This window comes from Bactrocera oleae, chromosome 3 (genome assembly GCF_042242935.1).
Source record: "Bactrocera oleae isolate idBacOlea1 chromosome 3, idBacOlea1, whole genome shotgun sequence".
Classification (NCBI taxonomy): Eukaryota; Metazoa; Arthropoda; class Insecta; order Diptera; family Tephritidae; genus Bactrocera; species Bactrocera oleae.
In genome coordinates, this window is record NC_091537.1 from 46,028,847 (window position 1) to 46,050,770 (window position 21,924).

General features: G+C 36.2%; 1 protein-coding gene across 7 annotated transcripts in view; it reads right to left on the reverse strand.

The window, feature by feature from the left end:
* The window catches only part of Hr38 (Hormone receptor-like in 38), a 201,950-nt gene that overhangs the window by 70,642 nt on the left and 109,384 nt on the right, over window positions 1-21,924 (reverse strand). For 2 of the 7 annotated variants that reach the window (XR_011395224.1, XR_011395225.1), the window contains exons 3-4: window positions 9,564-9,658; window positions 9,227-9,432 (exon numbers count right to left, since the gene is read on the reverse strand). The exons of 3 other annotated variants lie outside the window; for them this stretch is intronic. The gene's annotated coding sequence lies outside the window, so the exon portion shown is untranslated. Of the gene's footprint in view, window positions 1-9,226; window positions 9,433-9,563; window positions 9,659-9,734; window positions 10,732-10,755; window positions 10,978-21,924 lie in introns of those variants that run through there. 2 more of the 7 variants (XR_004976771.2, XR_004976769.2) reach the window with 2 other exon arrangements.

Sequence of the window (21,924 nt, forward strand, 5' to 3'; positions counted from 1 at the left end):
TTTTGCCAGTTTGATGTTTGGTGTTGTGATCATCTTTTTTGTTGCTTGGTGGGATCTTGCTGAGTGTGGTGGTGTTCTCAGGTGTGGTGTGTTGTATTAGGATGCGCCAGTTTTTTTCGAGTATAGGGGTGTGGCAGGGTCCGCTATTTCGGTGTACTGCTGGTGAAGTAGCCAAGGGCGCAGAGGTATTTTGCGCCAAGAGGGGGTTGAAGATTTAACACCTTTAAGTAATATTTGGTATATGATGTCGCTACCTTATAGAATATTTATCTGAGCGGGGGTGTTGCACTAAGGATCTGCTAGCTTTAGGTGTGAAACCTTTTGCCAATGCTTGTTATTTATTTGATAGCTTGGAACCATATTAGTGAGTTTCGGTAGGACTATAACTTCTGCTTTAATTCGCCTATCCCCTTGGGGGGAAATTGGGGTAATGGTGCAGATTTTAATTGAGTTTTGTACATTCTCTTGATTTCAAAATTGTCTAATTCTGTTGGCAGTTGTAGCCTATTTTGTGCCCTGGACGCTATAAATGATCGTTGTGAACGTTGGTCTATTAAGGGTCTGAGTTTGAACAGTATTCCCCGGTGTCCGATGGAGACGACTGCTGTTGGTAGTAGTACCCAATTTTGAATTTCGCTATGCATCGTTTGAGATTTTTGTGTCTTTGAGCAGGGTTGTGTCCTTGCCAATTGTTAAATATTGTGTGTTGTTTGTTTAAATAGTTTTTGGAACTTTATTTTTTTGCTAATTAGTTTTTTGTTTACTCTTTCCGGGATTTTGTACTTGGTAGTTAGAAAATCTTTCATTTGTTGCCACGTTGGACATTTTTTCGAGATGAGAGCGATTCCTTTCACAAAAGTAACGATTTTGCTGGTAATGCGGCGGTGCATATATTTACCAGTATTGAGTCCCAGCTGTCTGTGGGAATATTTTGTGCCGAGCCAAGTTGAAATTGTCGTCATTTAATGCGAAGTCTTTGAGGATGACGCCTGCTTGATCTTTGATTTTGTATCGGAAGTGATACAGTTTTTATGGTTGTGAAAATTTTAGATGGTTGATGAAAACGGCTGTAAACATGTCCCGGAAGGACGGTTATTCTTCATAACAGCCATGAAATTTTCCTGTGTCACATGCGAGCACCTCGAGATGGATACCTGAACTTGCCTCTCGACTTTGTATGCGTGGCATCTCTACTGACGGATGTAGAGTAGGTGCAATTGATTTAATTAGCTTTAATTGATCGTAAGTTATCGCTTTTGTTTCTTTATACTGGTCTAAGTAGTTTTAATACTTCACGTAAGCAGAGGAGTTAAAAATTTTTCGTAGATCTGACTCGTTAGATTCGACTATTGCCTCATAAGCCGCTTGGACTCGTGTCCAAAAATTTTAGACATTTTTATTGTTAATCTCTAAGGGCGATTCAAAATGTTCTTGAATTGCCGATAGTAAAAATCTAGGTCAGTATCTTAATAAATTATCATCATTCTGTAATATGTTAAAATGTTCATGGAATATCTACACGAGTACGTATATGTATGGAAAGCCGTGGAGGCCATTTACCGATGTGTTATTCTATAAACAATTCATATCTTATGTACTTTATGATTCAATAAAAAATTATAATCAAAAGACTATATTTTCCATTTAATTATAAACTTACGTTAATTTTGGGACACCCATTATATGTGTGCAAAAAAATATGATTTTATGTTTTTGCGCAGTCCTGCTTATTACAGGGTATATTAAGTTTGCCACGAAGTTTGTAACACCCAGGAGGAAACGTCGGAGACCACATAAAATATATACAAGTTAACACATAATAATTGCACACAAATAATATAAGAAACTTGCACTTATCTTTACCCATTGTCTACGTTATCGCTTAAGCTGAGACATATTCCGCTGACGCCTGAGTTCAGTGACCTGACTACTATGTCAGCTGCGGTAACCTGACATTTGACTATGCAGCAAATGTCTATCGTTATCTTATGCTGAGTCGGCTTGCCGGCTGCAGCTTTGTAGCTTGTAGGTCCAACTCTTAGGTTTAGCTTTAAGTGCAATTTTGTAATATCAAATACTTAGAATTTTACTTTCAATAAACATATATGCTCCGGCTTTGCCGTTATAATTATCATTGTTGATCACTGATCCACAAAGCCAGCAATAAGAGAGTGAAGCAAAGCTCCCAACGTAATAGACCAAAGAAGTTAACTATACTCATCTAATATAATAATCGCATTGACTGCGACATACCTGGACAGCGACCGACTGCGTTGGACCACATCTATGCTAGCACGCGTTGTTAGACAGTCATCAACAACGCGGCACCGCAACTTGGTAACTTACAAGATCAGCGTGATGAGATCAGTTGATTTAGCCATGTCCGACCGTCAGTTCGATCTGAAATTTTGTACCTATCTTTCCTCACTAAGGTCCTGCTCATTTGTCGGAACGGCCGATATCGGACCACTACAGCCTATTGCTGCCATACAAACTGAACAATCGTAATTAAGTGCTTGTTTGGGAAACTTTTTTATTTGACGTAATATCTGCACGAAATTTGGCATGAGTTATTTTCTAAGACAACAATGTAATCTCCGAAGAAATTGTTCAGATCAGATTACTATAGCATATCTGCCATAGAAACTGTCGAGGTATCTTCATGAAATTAGGCATGGATTATTATTTAACGCAGTAATGCAATCTCCGTAGAAATTGTATAGATCGGATATATAACCATATTAACCTCCTATTTGTTTTTTTTAAAGAGCGCGAAACGACATTGGTAATATTCAGGTATTTCCCGAATGCATTTCTATGTGTATGTATTTATAGTATGTGTGTAAGTTTGTAATAATATAATATTATATAATAATGTTACGATTATTATACACTTTTGTAAGTGGTACGTTGGTATGTACATATGGTATATATGAGAAATATTGATGCATTAAGTAAAACATGCATATATGTATGTATGTTTCTTTTGCTTTTGTTTCCTCTTTTTTTATTGTTCGCGAAAGGTATATTTTTGATTTGGCTTACTTATATATTGCAAACCTGCTTTCTTATTCATGAAACAGAAGGGGTATTGCTGGAAAATATTTACAAGTAAATACTAGTAGGACAATCAATAATTATATGTGCCTGTGCTTTTTGTTCCAATTTCTTTTCTCCTGTACTCCAAGCGTCCAGCTGTCTGGCTTCATGAGCGTGTGGTTGTTCGTATTTTTATACTCTTGCAACCTGTTGCTACAGAGTATAATAGTTTTGTTCACCTAACGGTTGTTTGTATCACCAAAAATTAATCGAGTTAGATATAGGGTTATATATATATAAATGATCAGGATGAAGAGACGAGTTGAAATCCGGGTGACTGTCTGTCCGTCCGTCCGTCTGTCCGTGCAAGCTCTAACTTGAGTAAAAATTGAGATATCTTTATGAAACTTGGTACACATGTTTCATGGTACCGTGAGACGGTTGGTGTTGCAGATGGGTGTAATCGGACCACTGCCACGCCCACAAAACGCCATTAATCAAAAACAAATAACTTGCCATAACTAAGCTCCGCAATAAGATACAAGACTGTTATTTGGTACACAGGATCACATTAGGGAAGGGCATCTGCAGTTAAAATTTTTTTTTTAAAAGTGGGCGTGGTCCCGCCTCTAATAGGTTTAATGTGCGTATCTCCTAAACCGCTAATGCTATAATAACAAAATTCACTGGAAGCAAATGTTTTTAGCACTTCTATTGACGGTGTGAAAATAGTTGAAATCGGGTGGCAACTCCGCCCACTCCCTATATAACGGTACTGTTAAAAACTACTAAAAGCGCGATAAATCAAGCACTAAACACGCCAGAGACATTAAATTTTATCTCTGAGATGGTATAAGATCACTTTATAGGAACCGCGTTCAAAATTAGACAGTGGGCGTGGCACAGCCCACTTTTAGGTGAAAACCCATATCTTGAGATCTGCTTAACCGATTTCAACCAAATTCGGTGCGTAACGTTCTTTTCATGTTTCTATGTCATAGTGCGAAAATGGGCGAAATCGGATTACAACCACGCCTATTTTCCATATGACACCATTTTAAATACCACTTGATTCTTTCACTTTCCACTATGCAAATCAAGCAACAATGATTATATCGGCGTAAAACTTTGCGTGAATAATGCAATTAAAGTATGCCACCTTGTGGCCAAAAATTGTCTAAATCGAACCAAAACTGTTCAACCCCTAAGTACTAAATATGTGGACCCCAGTGCCTATAGTTGACCTTCTACCGAAAATATCAGTCAATCCACAAAGAAATCTCAAACGAGTATACCATTTGACTTTGCGAGAGTATAAAATGTTCGGTTACATCCGAACTTAGCCCTTCCTTACTTGTTGTTTTTAAATTCGCGCCAGCTTGGTTTTATTTTATTAACATATTGTAGCTTTTATATGCATGAATATTATATAAATGTTCTGTCACTGCCTAAAACTAATCGGGATTGATAAAGGTTATATACATATTTATATATGTATATATAAATGATCAGGATTACAAGACAAGTTGAAATCCGGGTGACTGTCTGTCCGTCCGTCCGTGCAAGCTGTAACTAGAATAAAAATTAACTTATCATGATGAAACTTTGTAACGTGTTTCTTGGCACCATAAGAAGTTTGGTACTATAGATCGGCGTAATCGGACGACTGCCAGGCCCACGAAACGCCATTGATTTAAAATCTATAAAATTCGATAACTAAGCACTAAATTAAGATATACACCTGTATTTTGGTATAGGGAATTACATTGGGGAGGGGCATTAGAGGTTTAAAAATGTTTCAAAAAAAAAATGTATATATCTCCTAAACCATTCAAACTATATAACCCAAATTTGCACAGAATAAATATTTTTGACTCTTCCTTCGACAGTGTGAAAATTGATTAACTCAGATGATAACCCCGCCCTCTCCCTACATAACGGTTTTGTTAAAAACTACTAAAATTGTGATAAATCAATAACATTAAATTATACATCCGGGATGGTACAAGTCTTCAGAATTGGAAGATGTGCGTTACCGCTCACATTTAGGGGAAATCATATATCTTCGCAGCTACTTCGCCAATTTCAATCAACTTTTTTTACATAGGATTATTTTAACATTCCCACATCACAGTGTAAAACTGGGAAAAATCCTACTACAGCCGCGCCTACTTCTTATAAAGCACAATTTTAAGTTCCATATGATTCTTACACTTTCCGTTATACAAATCAAGCACCAAAGAAATATCGGGACAAAACTTTGCACAAATAGTGCTTTTGAGGTATACCATCTCAAGTCTAAATTGTCTAAATCGGACCAGAACTGTTTAAGTCTCCAGTTACCGAATATGGGGACCCAGTGCCTAGTGCTAACTTTTTCCCGAAAGTAACGGTCAATCTGTAAGATACATTTATGCAATTCAGCGAGAATCTCTTTCTGATAATACTATGCCAGTATGTCAAAAATGAATTGAATCAGGTCAATACTTTCCATTGCAAGTTTCCTTCATACCGCATACATATATCGGCCAATATGTGAGCAATTTTAGTAAACTTAATGATGGATGTGTTTTTCTTATAACGGCGAATTTTTGTGCCTAAAATGTGGAAACGCGGGTGCAATCTTTCCCTAGCCCTCATTTAACGATTCACAGAATTTTCAAACATCCGGTTAATTTTACTCCATATATGTTGGTACCTTAAAGAAACTCAGGGAGCATTACATAATACATTGTATTGCCAAAAATAGATAAAATAGGGTGTACCCCTAATAATATACCTCCGGTTGGCTTTATGCTATATACATACATATATCAGTCAATATGTAAGATTTCTTAGGAAAATTAACTGAACGTATAATATTGGATATACTATAGTTTAATGCCGAAAATATGTGAATTTAGTCTACGAATTACTCCAACTCACTACTAAAAATATTGATTTTCGTTATTCTTACAAATCTTTTGCTTAACATGTCGTTCAAGTGTGAGTTATAAATGTATAAAATTGCTTGATAATTTCCTACTTTTCACCTGACAAAATGTGTGATACTTTAATAAAATTGAACCAGTTTTCATAAAAATTATGTGGGAATATGAATGAAATTGATCTAGACTTTGGTCCAAACCTTATATCCCTAGAATAATGAACTGCGATCCTGTGGTTGACGTCTTCACGTCAACTTATTATATTAAATTTAGCTTCTTGTGTTGAGTTTATATCCTATAAACAATTTTAGCTCACGCGAAGTAAAATATAGTAATAAAACTAAGTGAGTTTGTGACGTATAATACATTTATTTTATTTTTACAACTATATATATTTTATATAAAAACACAAAACTAACAATTAAAAGCTAAATGTTAATGAAATACATTTGCTGCTACTGTTCCCTTGCTAGGCAGAAAGGCTTCTTGCGTTTCTCGCCCAGCAGTTCCGATGAGTCTGGAAGCCTCTTCATTAACATGCCTTCTAAGCCTCAGTTCGTAAGTGTTGGTAATTCTGATTATTTCCTTTACCACTGAATTCACACCTAGATCACGGTGTTAGTTAGCAGATCTAACGTACCAAGGAGCATTAACTAAAGTGGTTAGTACTTTACTTTGAAAGCGCTCAATGCAGGCAATAGAGCTTTGACTTGATCAACCTATTTAATTTAATGCGCCACTTAGATCCTCATTTGGTAATTATATTGACTGCTGTCTGCACTAGTCGAGTAGATACTAAGCTTAATTCTCCAGCTTCTAAGAATGCTATGTCATTTGCAAATGTCGCTGTTACATAACTTGGGTCAGTTGTCGAACAAACATTCTTTTTATCCATTGTATTTTCAACGAAATCAACAATTGGGTGCACCTGATCAATTGTTGAATCACGAAAACCAAAAAAAGCTGGCAGCAGCGATTTTGGCGTATATCGTGTAATGGTTTACCCGGCTTAGGTATCATTATGACTTCAGATACTTTCCAAAGCGATGGAACGTATCTTAGGCATAATGCACAGTTTATAATGTATACGAGCTTCTTTATACTTTTTGTTAAATTGCGTAATATTTCTCCGGTAATTAAATCGAACCCAGGTGCTTTTTGAGCCTTGTGTTCCCGTTAAGATTTTTAACTTCTTAACTAGTATCTGGAGAAATGCTGATTGCAGATCCAACTAACTATTTTCACAGTTTATCTTATATCCATCGTAGCGTAGCATCGGCGTAAATGTAGTTCTAAATTTGATTGTAATCCATTTTGTCGAATAATGAATGTTGAATTGAATAACACCTGAAGGTAAACTTAGCTCTTCCTTACTGGTTTTGTTATTTAAATATTCTAGAGGAATAAAGGATCCAAGGAAATAGTTGGTATTTTATTGTTGTACGTAACTTTTCGCAATGTTTTATTGTTTCCTCAGGTGATCTACAACAATCGGTGCAATATAGATTGATACATGCCTAATACATCTCCACAACAGATTTATAGAACTGTCTATGTTTTCACAAATGTGTTTAAAACGCGCTCTCATAATTCGTGTAACAGCTTTTTAATCTTATATCCTGGAAATTTAACACAACTTACTACTAGCCTGAGTTTCCACCCACTCTTATGTACTTCTCTAAGCCCATAGATTTTTAGAGATATTGCATTTCTAATTATCAAACATTTTACCTTCAACTTATCAACCACTCCACTTTTTAGTAATTCATTCACTAGTGCTTTAAGAATGTTTTTGTTGATACCTTCATAGTTCCATTTTCTATGGCACGTCTTTGATAAATTTAATGGTACCTCTCGTCTTTTGATACCGTTTTATATTTCCAGGATAAACTCAGTACTATTTACACGCTTTCAGGTATTATAGTGTCCGGGAAATCGTATATTATATGATGCCGATGTTATGACTTTACATGATTGTGATTTTAAGTTGTGTATTTTTCTTAAATTTGTCACTTTTATTCTCCTGAATTCTTTTATTTTTTTTACTCAAATCTTACATTTTAGATGATCTTTTATATATTTAATTTTGCTTTCTATTTGACTCAGTTTCCAGCAATTAATTGGTATTTCTAGCCTCAAAACTGGCACTCAGAACTTCTTTATAATTTTATTCATTTTTATGAAAAATGGTAGTCAACGAATTTCAGCGAATAAATGTATAAAATATCGTTCTTAATGTGCTTGCGAAAGAGGAGTTATTAAATACGATTGAAGGACGTTCTTAAAATAATATCTCATTTCAGACACTAATGTTATTAATTTTTATATACGTTAATATTTTAGAGAAATACGGCATCAAATGAGCAAAGTTTCGCAATGTTTTATTGCTTCTTCAAGTGATCTACAATAATCATTACAATAAAGATTAATACGTGGCTAATACAACTCCTATTATAAAGTAGCCTTGCCACACATCTCTTTTTTATTGTTTTCCGCTCTCTTTCTTTTTAATTTTTTAGAAAAAAAAAAGAAGCAACCACAATTTAAAAAATTAAACTTGCTAAATTTTTAGTTGATGTTTTCTTATTTTCTTATAAGCCCAGTGTTTTTTGAACTCAAATAAAATTCTGCCAATGACAGCTATTCTTGTTGTTGCATTTTCGTTGGGAACATGTGGTATCGAACTTTGACATCAATGCAAGGCAAACATAGGGTATGCCAGAATGGAATCGCTTGCTATTCGCCTCTCACTGACATTTATGGAATGAAAATGAAATATGAAAATAAATGTCGCTTCGATTTAATTTCAAAGTGCTACAATAAATGAAAAATTAACGAAGCACTTAAGAGATGATCGATTACTCAACGCTCACGTTGGAGAATTTTGTTGTCTCCATTGCATATGTATAAAATATACCATATGTACATGCATAATTTTGTTAAAATGCACGAAGGCAGTTACTGTCCTTTTGATTTTGTTGAAAACTATTATGGTAATACCATAATCGATGGTTTACGGCGATGGGAAGTTGAAACACCTCTGTCAAGACATAACCCAATGATGGCAAACAACGATCGAAGGAGTGCATTCGACTTGAAGGATTGCCTCCAGACCTTTATTTATTGTATTATAATAATATAGGTAAAAATCACACATTTTGTTTACAATATTACAAGAATTATATTCATAGAAAAAGCCAGACGTGGTACAGAAAATGTTGAAATATGAATAAAAAATTATATACGTGGTTAAGGATTACCTTTTTTAACCTTTCCTGTACATCCACTAGTTTCTTCTAAAAAAGTCCTTGAATATTTCCAAGAAGGCTTTGCTTTTGCACTCTTTTTAACTGGACCAAGTTGGCTAAAGAGTTTTACTTACATATTACTTTCGCCTTGCAGTAATTTTGCTTGACGCGAGCCTGTTTAGTGTGTTGCAGAAGAATTACTGCTCGTTGCTATCGTTCTAGAAAATGTAATTATATAATATATAATTATTATAAAATGAAGATAAATTACAAATATATATTTAGCTTTATTTTTAGGAGTAACAAGCATTGATAAAAAACGCTTTAACTTGAACTCTAGAACACTCACTCTACTCCTCTCTCCCCTCCTCGTCGATTTCTGCGAAGCCTCCTTCCAAACAAATCTAATGGGCAACGATTTCCATCGGTGTCTTCAATGTTTCACTATTGAAAGAAAGAAATATATGGGAGAATACACTTTTTTTATTTTACATTTTATCAACAACTAATAAATACTAACCCGAGGCTCCTGTAGAGACTGCCTGTTATGCTCGTTTATTCAACATTTTATTGCTCAATAATGTCTAGGTTTTGTCAAGCAGCCAATTTCGTCAAATGATTTTTCTATTTATTTTTAGGGTATTTTATTTGCCGCTAATGTTTTTTGTGCCACGGGGCAAAATAAATCAGCAACAGTTGTTAGTCAAAGATGATAACTGCCCAACATCTTGATTCGCTTCAAAAACATTTTATGTGAATGTACTCATATAAAAGCTAATATATACATATATATATAAGTACATACAAACATATGTATGTATATCGAACTTATCTTTCAAAGCAAAGTACGAAGCGAAGCAAAGCCAAAGCTGTATGTTAATCGGCCATTAGAGTGTAGAAGTTATTTTAACACCATTGGGATAATTGTATAGTTATGAGTTCAGTCTTCCTTATTCTTAAAAATTATATTATTTACAGTACTTTGTCACATAAACCTAGCCTAATTAAAATGAAAAAACCGCATTTTTTTCGCTTCGCTACCTCTAACTCTTGGCAAATTGTCATTATCTAAAAGTGGATTTACAACAGCCATTTTTATCACGATTATGGAGTAAATAATTTCAACATATTATTCCTAAGCGAAAACTTTTCAAATTTTTCCTGATTGCTTTATTTGAAATTTCAGCATTTCTGATTATTTGATCGTTTTATTTGGAATTTCTTTAAAATTATATGAATCTGGTGTATCGCCGGCAAATTTAAGGACCGATCCCAACAAGTTTTTACTTCTTGCATATCTCTAGTATAATCTAAATGTAACAAGTTCACAAATATTTCTTAGCGGTGTGTTTACATGAACACTCTTCACTTCCCAACTATTTTTTGTTGACCATTTTTCTTAAACTTTCATATATATTTTTTTCATAAAATTTTTCCTTTAAATTAGCAATTCGAACAGCAACATAAGATACATTTTATATCAACACAAACACACAACCAAAATCATTTGTATTCATGTAACGAAACCAATTTGCACATACTTAAGAAACAAGAAGAGAACCACAATTTTCATATGTACACATAAAAGACATTCGCAACCTGGTAAAAAAGTTTGTAACGCGTCAGTAGCCAGAGGTTTGACGAACTATCAGTTAAAGCTGGAATTTCATCTACAGATATATTTGTCTGGGTGCTGAACTGCTTAACCTAGTAAAAGCTAGGATCGTCAAACTGTTCAAAATTATCATAGGAGTAATGGGTAATATGAGTTCGTTTTGAAGCGAAAGGAGAAATAATTTTCATTTTATTAAGGGTTAATAATGGTTATTTTGTGGGTTATTGTAAAGATCCCTATAGAATTGTGTATTTGGTTTGTTACATGTATTTCTTTGATTTAATGCAAACAATAGCCATTTCTACATGTATTTTTTTCTTTAATATGTGAACATATAATACTTTAAATATACCTATATACAAGTAAACGAGAGCGAAGATCGGTTGTGAGGTCGCGATTAGCAAGGTCTTGGCAGAACTTTATAAGTATTTAAAAAAGTAAGGAATGGCTAAGTTTGGATATAACCGGCATTTTATACTCTCGCAATGTACAAGGACCGAAACCAAAAAAAAATTCATTAAAGTGTCGGAAAAACTTTATATTTAATAATTAAGGAAGGGCTACGTTCGAGTATACCCAAATATTTTATACTCTCACAAATTGCAAAGACCAAAAGTGGAGAAATACATTCAGCTGTTTCCACGCTGTAAACTCAGGTGGAAAGGCAGAATTCTATATCGATTGTATTGTAGCTAAAGAAAGATTGGACTGATTACACAATTTTTTGTGATAACTTACATACCATATACTCGAGAATATATTTCCACGCAGTTTTATGAAGATAATTGACACATTGTGTATATAATTCCAACCTTTGGGAATTAGTTCACTCACCACTCTGTTATATCGTATCGCAACAATTTTGTTCGAAAAGAAGTTATAATATATTTAATACAAAAATCACTTGCGACGCAGCTCAAAAATATATAAATTTTTTATATATAAAAGAAAAAGTGTCCGGATCAGTTCCGCTGATGTAGACTGCTGCAGGTACTCGACCGACGGGAATCAAAAAAGGGGCGGCCGCTTGAAAACCTATGGTTTTGTTGATGGTTGGTATGGTGATCGATAGGTGTGTTGGGTTATCCTGGATGGTGGTGTCGTTGTAGTGATGTGATCGTCGGAACCATGGCGAAGGCTTCCTATGCGGTCAAGCTGCCATTCGGTAGGAGGGAGACAAGGTGGAGGTGCGTTAGATAATCTTCTTTCCGGCGGCTGAAATTTTGATGGAGAATTTTGACTCTTTTACCTCGTTTTAATAAGGATAGCGACTCCACGTCTGGCTCAGGTATGGCCAGAATGGGTGCTCCTTTGAGAAAATGCTAGAATTTAGGGCGGTGAAATTGGAGGGATCTTGCCAGAGGATTGTGATTGGCCGTGAATTGAGAACGGCTTCAATTCGAAATAATAAGTTCGTGAGTTCTTCATAATTAAACTTGTAGTTTCCAGCTACTTTTTTGAAGTGGGATTCGAAGCTTTTTACAGCATATTCCCATAAAACACTCAAATGAGGAGCGCTTGGGGGGATTAACTGCCAATTAATGCCTTGCGCTGCGTACTTCTGTACAATCTCAGGTGAGACTTGTTAGATAAAGTGCACAAACTGTTTTTCAGTGGCTCTTTGGGTTACAATGAAGGTTCTGCCGTTGTCACTCATTATTTTTGAAGGAAAACCACGTCGTCCGACGGAGCGATCGAATCCCGCGAGAAAAGCCCCTTTCGTCAGATTTGTACATAGCTCAAGGTTCATAAAACAAACAAAAACTGCCACATAGCCTTTCATTAAAGTGGGAGACCTTAACATTGAAGCCTTCATCTGGAAAGGCACAGTAAAATCGACACCTGTTGTTGTGAAGGGCTCAGCGAAGTTGCCGCGTTCAGGTGGAAGTGCTGCCATTATCTGCGTTCGCATTTTTGGCTCGCACGTTGTGCAAACTTTGCACATATAAATGCACTTCTTTATTTGAGGCTTGAGATGGGGAACATAAAACTCTTGGCGGACTTTTTGTTGCATGAGGCGTTTCTTGGCGTGTAGCATTAGTATGTGGACATAATGGATATATAACGTGGCAAGCCGTGCTTTTTCGGGTATGATTATGGGATAGCGTTCGTTGTATGTCAGGCTGGAGTTGACAAGCCAAAAATTCACACGAAGCAGACCCTTTGTGTCAAGAAATGGATTTAGTGTTGAAAGTGAGCTCTTTTTATCAATCGGCTTCGAATCTTTTAGCAATGATATTTCTCGGCTGAAGTAACGCGCTTGTGTAGATGCGATAAGAGCGGCCAATTATTTGAGACGTTCGATTGGAAATATGCGTCTTAAGTACATGTGGTGGTTTTTCTAACTAGGCTAGTAAAATTTCGGAATCGAACCATAGATATAATTTATATTATGCCATGTTTTAATATGCTTGTACGATGGACACTAGTAGTAGCGCTCCACATAGTTCAAGTCGTGGTAGACTTATTGTTTTTAAAGGAGCCAGTTTTGCCTTTGCTACTAGTAAGTGGCTTGTGGTCGCAGTGTCGTTTTGTGTGCGAACATACATAATTGCACAATATGCCCTTTCAGAAGCGTCACAGAAGCCGTGTAGTACGACTTTGTGATCTGGGGCATCGTTTACCCATCGTGCGATTTGTATTTGTGAGCTATCATTTAGATTGCTCGCAAACTGGGACCATCTAGCCATAGTTCATGTATTAACATTTTGGTTTGTATCATAATTGGCGAAAGCCATCCTGCGGGGTCGAAAAGTTTTGCCACAGCGGATAGAATTTGTCGCTTTGTTATGGCGGATAATGCAGATATTGACTCTGTAGTGTATGAAAACTGGTTAGATATCGCATTCAATTGGATACCCAGACTTTTTGTTGCACTTTCCTTTTCGAATTTAGGAAATTAGTGTCTAACAAATTTTCATATAATAAATTTTTTAAAATATTAGGGAGGTTCGCTGTTATCTTTTTCAACGGAAACCCTGCGGTTTTGAAGGAGTTTATCACTTGTTATAGGAACTCGTATGCTTGTGGAAGACTGTGACTTCCAGACAAGATATCGTCTAGATACGTTTGTGTTTTTAACACCTGGGTTGCCAGAGGAAATTCTGACTTGGTGTTTTCTACCAATTCGTGCAGTCTTTGAATGGCTAAATATGGTGCACAGTTGACACGAAATGTAACTGTTTTAAGTTTATAGTCGCGAGACCATTTTGGAATTTTCAGAAAATAATTCGCTGAAAATCTTGACCGTCCTTATGTACGTTTATTTGTCTAAATATTTTTTGGACGTCTTCATTGAATACGTATTTGAATATACGCCATATTTAAAATAGGATATCATTTAGGGAGTACCCCGAACTAGTGGATATTGAGGCATTAAAGACAACTCTGACTTTTGTTGTTTTTTTTTTATCTGGCTTTACTACTGCATAATGAGGCATGCAGAATGAGCAGTACAGGGTCCACCAACGGTATTATGTTTTTCAAATGAGTAGTACTCGGCGTCTGGGCTCCTCAGAGTGGTGGGGTTGGTCTCATTGTGTTCAGAACGAAGGGGAATTTTTTTCAGGTCAGTACTCAAGATGGTTTGGATCATGCAGCAACGTGTTTTCGCCGTAAGTCGTTTCTTGGTTAACGGATCGATCGTCCAGACTCAGCGTGACTTTCGTCGGCATTTTAACATTCCCCACCGCGGAACTATCCCCAATCGGAATTTAATAAATAAAATTTTAACGAAACGGGAAGTGTTATGAAAAGAAGAACGGGAGGAAATCGAACAATCGGTGTTCAACGACAACGACAACATCACTGTTTTCACGAGTGATGAAGCGCATTTCCACCTAAATGGATTCGTCAACAGACAAAATTTCAGATACTGGGGGGCAGAAAATCCAAGAGAACTTCATGAAAAGCCTCTGCACAGCCCTCGTGTTACAGTGTGGTGTGCCGTCGGGAAGAATACAGTCATTGGACCTTATTTCTTTGAAGAAAACAGTGTGACAGTCACAGTGAACTCCGATCGTTATCTCACCATGTTGAATGAGTTTTTTATCCCTCAACTCCGACGAAAACGTATCCCATTGAGAAATGTTTGGTTTCAGCAGGATGGAGCGACTTGCCATACGTCAAATGCCACAATGACCTTCCTCCGCCAAAAATTTCCTGGTCGCCTCATCTCTCGACGCGGTGATGTCTCCTGGCCCCCCCGGTCCCCAGATCTGTCCCCTTGCGACTTTGTTTTGTGGGGATACCTAAAAGAGAGAGTCTACAGAGAAAAGCCGAGGACCCTGCACGAGTTGAAGGAGGCCATCAGTGAAGAAATCCGACGAATCCCTCGGGCCATGTTGGGGAGTGTGGCTACGAGCTTCATCTCGAGACTCGATTCATGCATTACTGCTGATGGCCGCTATATGCTCGACGTGAACTTCAGAACGTGACTTTATCATAAAAGCCCCCTTCTTGGGAACATTTTAAGACCAGAAATAAAAATATATCTGCAAAAATGATCGAGTTATGTTTTTTTGAAATCAATACTAATCCGTTGGCGGACCCTGTATTTGCCATTAATGATTTTTTCGCCTGCACTTACTTCCTCCATGTGGTCTAAATGGAAGTATTCTTCTAACACGGCATCGTATTCTGGCTTAAGCTCACCTTTTTTAAGTAAGTTTTTTCCATACTTAAAAACTGCTGTATTGCTGAGGTGCGAGAGTGACCTACGGCGAGTGTATTAGGAAATTGTTGTTTTAGTGGTAGTCGTACGACGTACCGACCAGTATCTGATCTAGTAGTTGTGGCTATGTAAAAGTCTTGACAATACTAATATTCTGGGGTTGTAATTGAAATGGGGGGGGAGTTCTTCTAACTCCATAAAATTTTTTGAATTGTGTATTGAGGTATTCGTTGGAGATTTCCTCAACTTTAATTGTCATGGTGATAACTGGTTCCGTAACTAGACCACTTAGGATACAAGTGAAAATAGTATTTTGTGTCAAAAGCGTGTTTGAAATTTTCTCAATACCTTCGAGTATTATTTGTGGTATGAGATCGCTGACTAATAAAAAATTTGGTATAAATTTGGACTACTCTTCCGCCCATCCCCGTGGTTTCAAAATTGGCTAGTTTTGTTGGCAGTTTTAGCCTGTTTTGTTTGAAGGGTCGTTGTGATCCTTGGTCTATTAATGCTCTAAGTTTGTTAAGTTCTCTTCGATGTTCGTTGGAGATAATTGCTGTGGGTAGTGGTATTTTGTATTTCGTTGTGTAGAGTTTGAGTGTTTTGTGTCTTTGTGGCAATTTTCGGGATTTTGGTTTTTGGAATGTGTTGTTACCACTAAACCTGTAGTTCTTTTTGTATAAGCTATCTTTTTCAATTTATGCAAAGTCTTTTTGATCTGACATAATTATTGCGTTCATTAACTTTTCAGATTTTGAACTTTTTACAAGATTGTAGTTTCTGCCCTGTTGTATATAGTTCGAACGACGTTTGCTTATATTGTTCGGATGTGAACGATTGGTTTTTAAAAACGCTTTCATTAAAATTGTTGTTGCTACTGGCTTGGGGTCTATTGAAGCTGCTATTTAGGTCGTGTTGAACGCTTTTCGTTCTGACTATTTTTTGTCTACCCTTACTGCGATTTCGTATGTAGTAGTTAAGAAATCTTTTATTTGTTGCCACATGGGGCATTTTCTTCGTGATGAGAGCGATTGCTCCCATAGAAGTAATGATTTTTCTGGTAATGCGGCGGTGCATATGTTTACCAGTATTGGGTCCCAGCTGTCTGTGGGAATATTTTGTGTCGATAGAACCGATAAACAATTTTATTTGACGTAAGCCGAAACTTTTGAAATTTTTTGATAGATATGAATCGTCAAATTCTACGATTGCGTCATATGCAGCTTGGAGAAGTGACCAAAAATTGTCAAGATTGTTTTTTTTTTATTTCTAATACCGATTCAGAATTGTCCTGAATTGGCGAAGATGAGAATCTAGAGCAGTATCTTATTAAACTGTCACTTTCCGAAATGAATTTTGTGTAAGAAATGTCTCTACCCCTTTTTGGTTTTGTAGCACCTTGCTTGGAGCGTGTAGCTTCTGCTGGTGTGCATGGACATTTTCGTCCGAAATCATTTTTGGTACTTTTAGAGACTGTGTTGTTTTAGAATCTTTTGAGTCTCAGCTCATTTAGAAATTGTATTGAAATAAATTAAAATTCGTCGGTGTCAAATGATGGAGAATTCAGGAAATATCTTCGTATATAGAGTTTTTCACTTCGAACAAAATTAATATTAATTTCCGTATATATGTATAACCGCAACTTTTATTTTTTTGGTAATTAGGAAATATCTTCGTATATAGAGTTTTTCACTTCGAACAAAATTAATATTAATTTCCGTATATATGTATAACCGACACTTTTATTTTTTTTGTTAATTAGCGTTCTTAATTTGAAATAAATATCCGGATTTAGTTGTTATAGATACTGGTTAGTATCTATTTTTAATTTGGTTTTATTTAACAATTACTTGTGCAGTTGAGAGCTCGTTGAAGAGTACAATGCACTTTGTACCTATGTACGAGTATGCACGAATTGTTTGTGCTGAAAAGTTTTGTACACAATGCAAGGGGTATTGCAAGATATATGCCAAAGTGGCCTTTGAATATAAAATATAAATTTAGTTTGACAAAATATATGTATATATTGTTAAAAATTTTGTATTTTTTATATAATGTAATATGATTTTATTAAATAATCCGCGTTTTATTTACCAAACCGTGTTTATGCGAGATGTTCCGATTGGGTTTCTTATGGGTATATAAGTATAAGCGGATTGTATACTAAGTACAATATATTTAAATTCAAATAAGCGTGTTATGTATAATCGTAAAAGAGCGCGAGAGAGAAATCGGCAATACCAGATAATAGCGCAATTTTCCGTAAGCACTTTATGTACGTTTGTAATTGTATGTATAAATGATGTTTAGTATATATACATAAGTATGTATGTATGGAAAAATACATATGTATATATACAATATTATGCACGCTGTATATATAATATATATATTGCGGTATATGTAATTATTATATATACGTTTTTTTTCGTATAACTTCGTTTATTGTATATATATATATACATTTATTTTGCTTTTTATGCTTTAACTTTGACTTTACCTTTGCTCACATATATTACGCAATCCTGCTTACTGCTTAATTAAGCGTAAGGGGTATTGCCGGAAAATATTGTAAGTATTTAAATACTTAAATTGCTTTTTTTTGTATATTGTGTTTGAATACAGGAAGGTAAGCATGTACAGGTAGCCAATTATTATATATTATATCCATATATACATATATTGTATCTGTCGTATATATGTATGTGCATGAATGTACATATATATTACAATAAACGGTTTTTCGTAATTTGAACCCGCAATTTAAACCGGTAAGTTAGACCAACTTGCCAACCGTTACCAAAATATTGAACGGTTTTTTTTTTGTTTTGCTTTTTATTACAGTTTTTTTGTACAAAATATACATATATATGTATGTATGTGCATAAATATAAGAAAAGCTTTTAGGGAATACTCCCCTTTTTCCTGTGGATTTTGTGTGTGCTAGGTGTTGCTTTTTGTTTGTTTTTCGTTACTCCGCGCCTGTTTATTTGTATATGAGATTAAATTTTGTTGTTAGGATCGCGCCCGCTTTGATTTTGGGATTATTTTCGCGGACGTTTTGTTTTTATTGTTGTTATTTAAATGTAAATTAAAATGTAATTTAAGCTTTTATCTCTTTTGTATTTTTGTTTTTTATCACACCACTGTTTAGTCTACAATATATTATTTTTTAGTGTTAATATGCACATATGAGGTTTTTTTTTTGTTTTTTTGAACGGAAAACAGTGTATATATGTATATAAAAACTTTTTGTATATGTGTTTAGTACACTTCACAGCACCTTGGATGTTTTTTGATTTTTCTTTTGTTAAACACTGCACTGCTATTGTTCGTCACTTTAGATAGCTTTTTTAATATCCAGCACGCTAAGAAGGCCTCCACCGATCTATTGCTTCGTCTACGAAAAGACAAACCCGGTTTTGCACTTACTGCTAGGCTGGAGGAGAAAGCTGGAGAACTCTGGCTTGTCTCAACCTATGTATATACCTCATGACGACGAGGTGGAGCCACCTTCGGATCTGCTGAGAAGAGCTCTAAAAAAGCCAACCGAAAAAGAGCCGGAGTTATAGTAGCCTCGGATGCCAATTCTAGGCACACCGTCTGGAGAAGCTCGGACATAAACGAAAGAGGTTAATCACTTTTTGATTTTATATGCGGCGAAAACAAGTCCCCGGTTCTTGATGGCTTCTTACTGGCGCAAGTGCAACGTACGTGTCATTTAGTTGGCTGGCCCCATCTACGCGTATTGTGTTAGATTAGGCCATGTTCCAAAGGCCTGGAGACAGGTTAGGGTTACGTTTATACCGAAAGCCGAAAAAAATTTTGACGCCGGTGCAAAGTATTTCAAGCCCAACGTTGGAGAGACTGATGGATCTGTACATTAGGAGCAGAATACCGAGGGGTAAACCGTTAAGAGCCCAGCATGACTATATCAAAGGGATGTCGATCGACACTGCTTTGTATGATGTAGTATCATGGCTGGTGGAAGTTTTTTTGCACAAGGAATTTGCTGTTAGCCCCTTTCTCGACTTCGAGGGGGTCTTCAACAATGTGCGGCCGGAGGCAGTGGTTAATGCCCTCGAAAACTTTGAGGTTGAATCGAACCTCAAGCTTCTCATATATAGACTTCTTTGCCACAGAACGGTCGTAGCGGAGTGGGGTACTACCTAGATCCCGAAAGGTTAATAGAGGAACCCAGCGGGGTGGGGTACTTTCCCCACTGCTTTGGACTCTGTCGGGTAATAGCCTACGCTGATGTTGTTTTTATGGTTTAAGGAAAATTTCTAAATAACAACATGGTATCCAACTTGGTGAATAGAAGCGGCCTAGTCGTCAACCCAGATACAACTGAAATGGTTTTATTTACTAGGAAGTATAAGATCCCAAACGTGCCTCTCCCCTCTTTCTGGGGGTACATGTCTTCAACCTGTTGATAACATAAGGTGAAATACCTAGGGCTTATCCTTGTTAGAAAGCTTTCTTGGAGGTCACACATTTAGGAGAGAGTTAGGAAAGCATCGGTTGCCTTAAATTGTTGGAGAGGAGCTATAGGGAAATGAGGGCTCTCAAAAAAGGTGGTTTTATGGCTATACGAAACCGTAGTCAAGCCAATATTGCTCTATGATGTATTCGAGTGGAGGAGGGCACTCAAAAAGACTACACTCGCTAAAATAAACCTGTGTTCAAACCCATAGCCAATGCCGGCAGGTGCATTGCCACGAACTGTATTCTAAGGCTCAGGGAAGCTGGGTGTATGGCTCCTAACAAGGACACTCGGATTGCTCTCCTACTTCAACTGCATTCCTGAAAATTTGGACCACCGCGTCACAATGGCCACTCGTGGCAGCTTTTTCTCTGCTCATTTACCGACGAGTTAGATGTGGATGGAAAGAAGTTGCTGGCAAAGATGCGCAGTGAGTTTTATCACGGATGGGCCGAAGCCAGGCATTTTTTCCTTCACTTTCCGACTGAAACATCTCGGTAATCTTATCTTCGGCAAACCAAAAGACATAGAAGAATCTGATATTAGCCGTCTCAAGAAATTTGTGAGAGGCTCAAAGAGCTTTGCAAATCTGTAAGGGTCATACAATCCAGCTTTTTAGGAGTTTTATGTACGAACTATTAACATAACCTAACCTAATGGCTTTGTAGAAATGCCAACTACTGCTTACCACAATTGCTGCGAAAGGCAATGACAGATTGTTTTTATAACAAAAGTTTTTTGGGCAATTAACCGGAGGAATTTAAAGATATATTTTTTTCAATAACACATGTGCGGAGACACGCCCACATTTTAAATATTTTCAAATAACAGATAGCGTTTCCTACTCTAATTCTCTATATTAAATTTAAGATTTATATGTTACTTTATTTGCATCCATGTAATTTCATGAAGATAACTGATCGACATATTCGGAATGGAGTCTGCTCAAATAAAAAAATATTATGATATTTAGTATATAAGAGTTGGAGTTATTTGCGACGGATTTCATACATTTTCTAAATTAAACTATAGTTAAGCTAATATTATACGTACACTTAATTCTGCTAAGATATCATGCATATTGACCAACATAACTTATATTAGGTAGAGTCTACGTTGATTATTGACCCGATTTGACCCAGCAGAAAAAGGTGATATCTGAATTTCATTAGCGTAACCTCCATATTGACAAATATACCATACGACATATATATAGGTATATAGTATACAGCAACCGAATATTTGAAAAACTTTATATTAGGTATGTGGGGCTAAGGGAAGCTTACACCCGATTTTCTTAAGTTTAGACCTAAGGTTACACTGTTATTAAAAAGAGATTTTTTCTGAATTTCATTTAGATAACTAACATATTGACCGATATACGCGGTATAAAGTCAATCTGGAGTTCGAAATCTTGATATTGATTTTATCCCTTCTTTTTAACATTCTCTACGGATTGAGCGATATTTTCGGTAATAAGGCTGCCATACGCTCTTGGATGTAATTTTTGCTATATGGGGGCTTGAAAAGTTATGCTCCGATTTCGACAATTTTTAGACGTGAGATGGAATAACTTCAAGGAATTATTTGTGATTTCGCCGTAAATTACACCAAGTCGTTCCATACCTTAGTCCAAAGTGCTGCGAACGACGCCGAATTGACTCTCTTCGGTCTTCGTGTACACTCTCAGCAACGACCGCCATCTTTTTTTCACTGCCTACTGAACGTGATCTATTCGGTCGAATATTATCCAATACTGAAGGCTGAGTCACAAGATGGGTGATGGTCTTGCGAATAGTATGCTCAGTAAGCTGATTATGTTGAGCCAGAGAACTTAAAACAATGAGAAGGTGCAAATTGAATTTTGTATGATGCTCGATTGGTTGGCTAAAAATTTGAGATCAAGGAGTTCACCATTTTCTGTAATATTTGCTGTT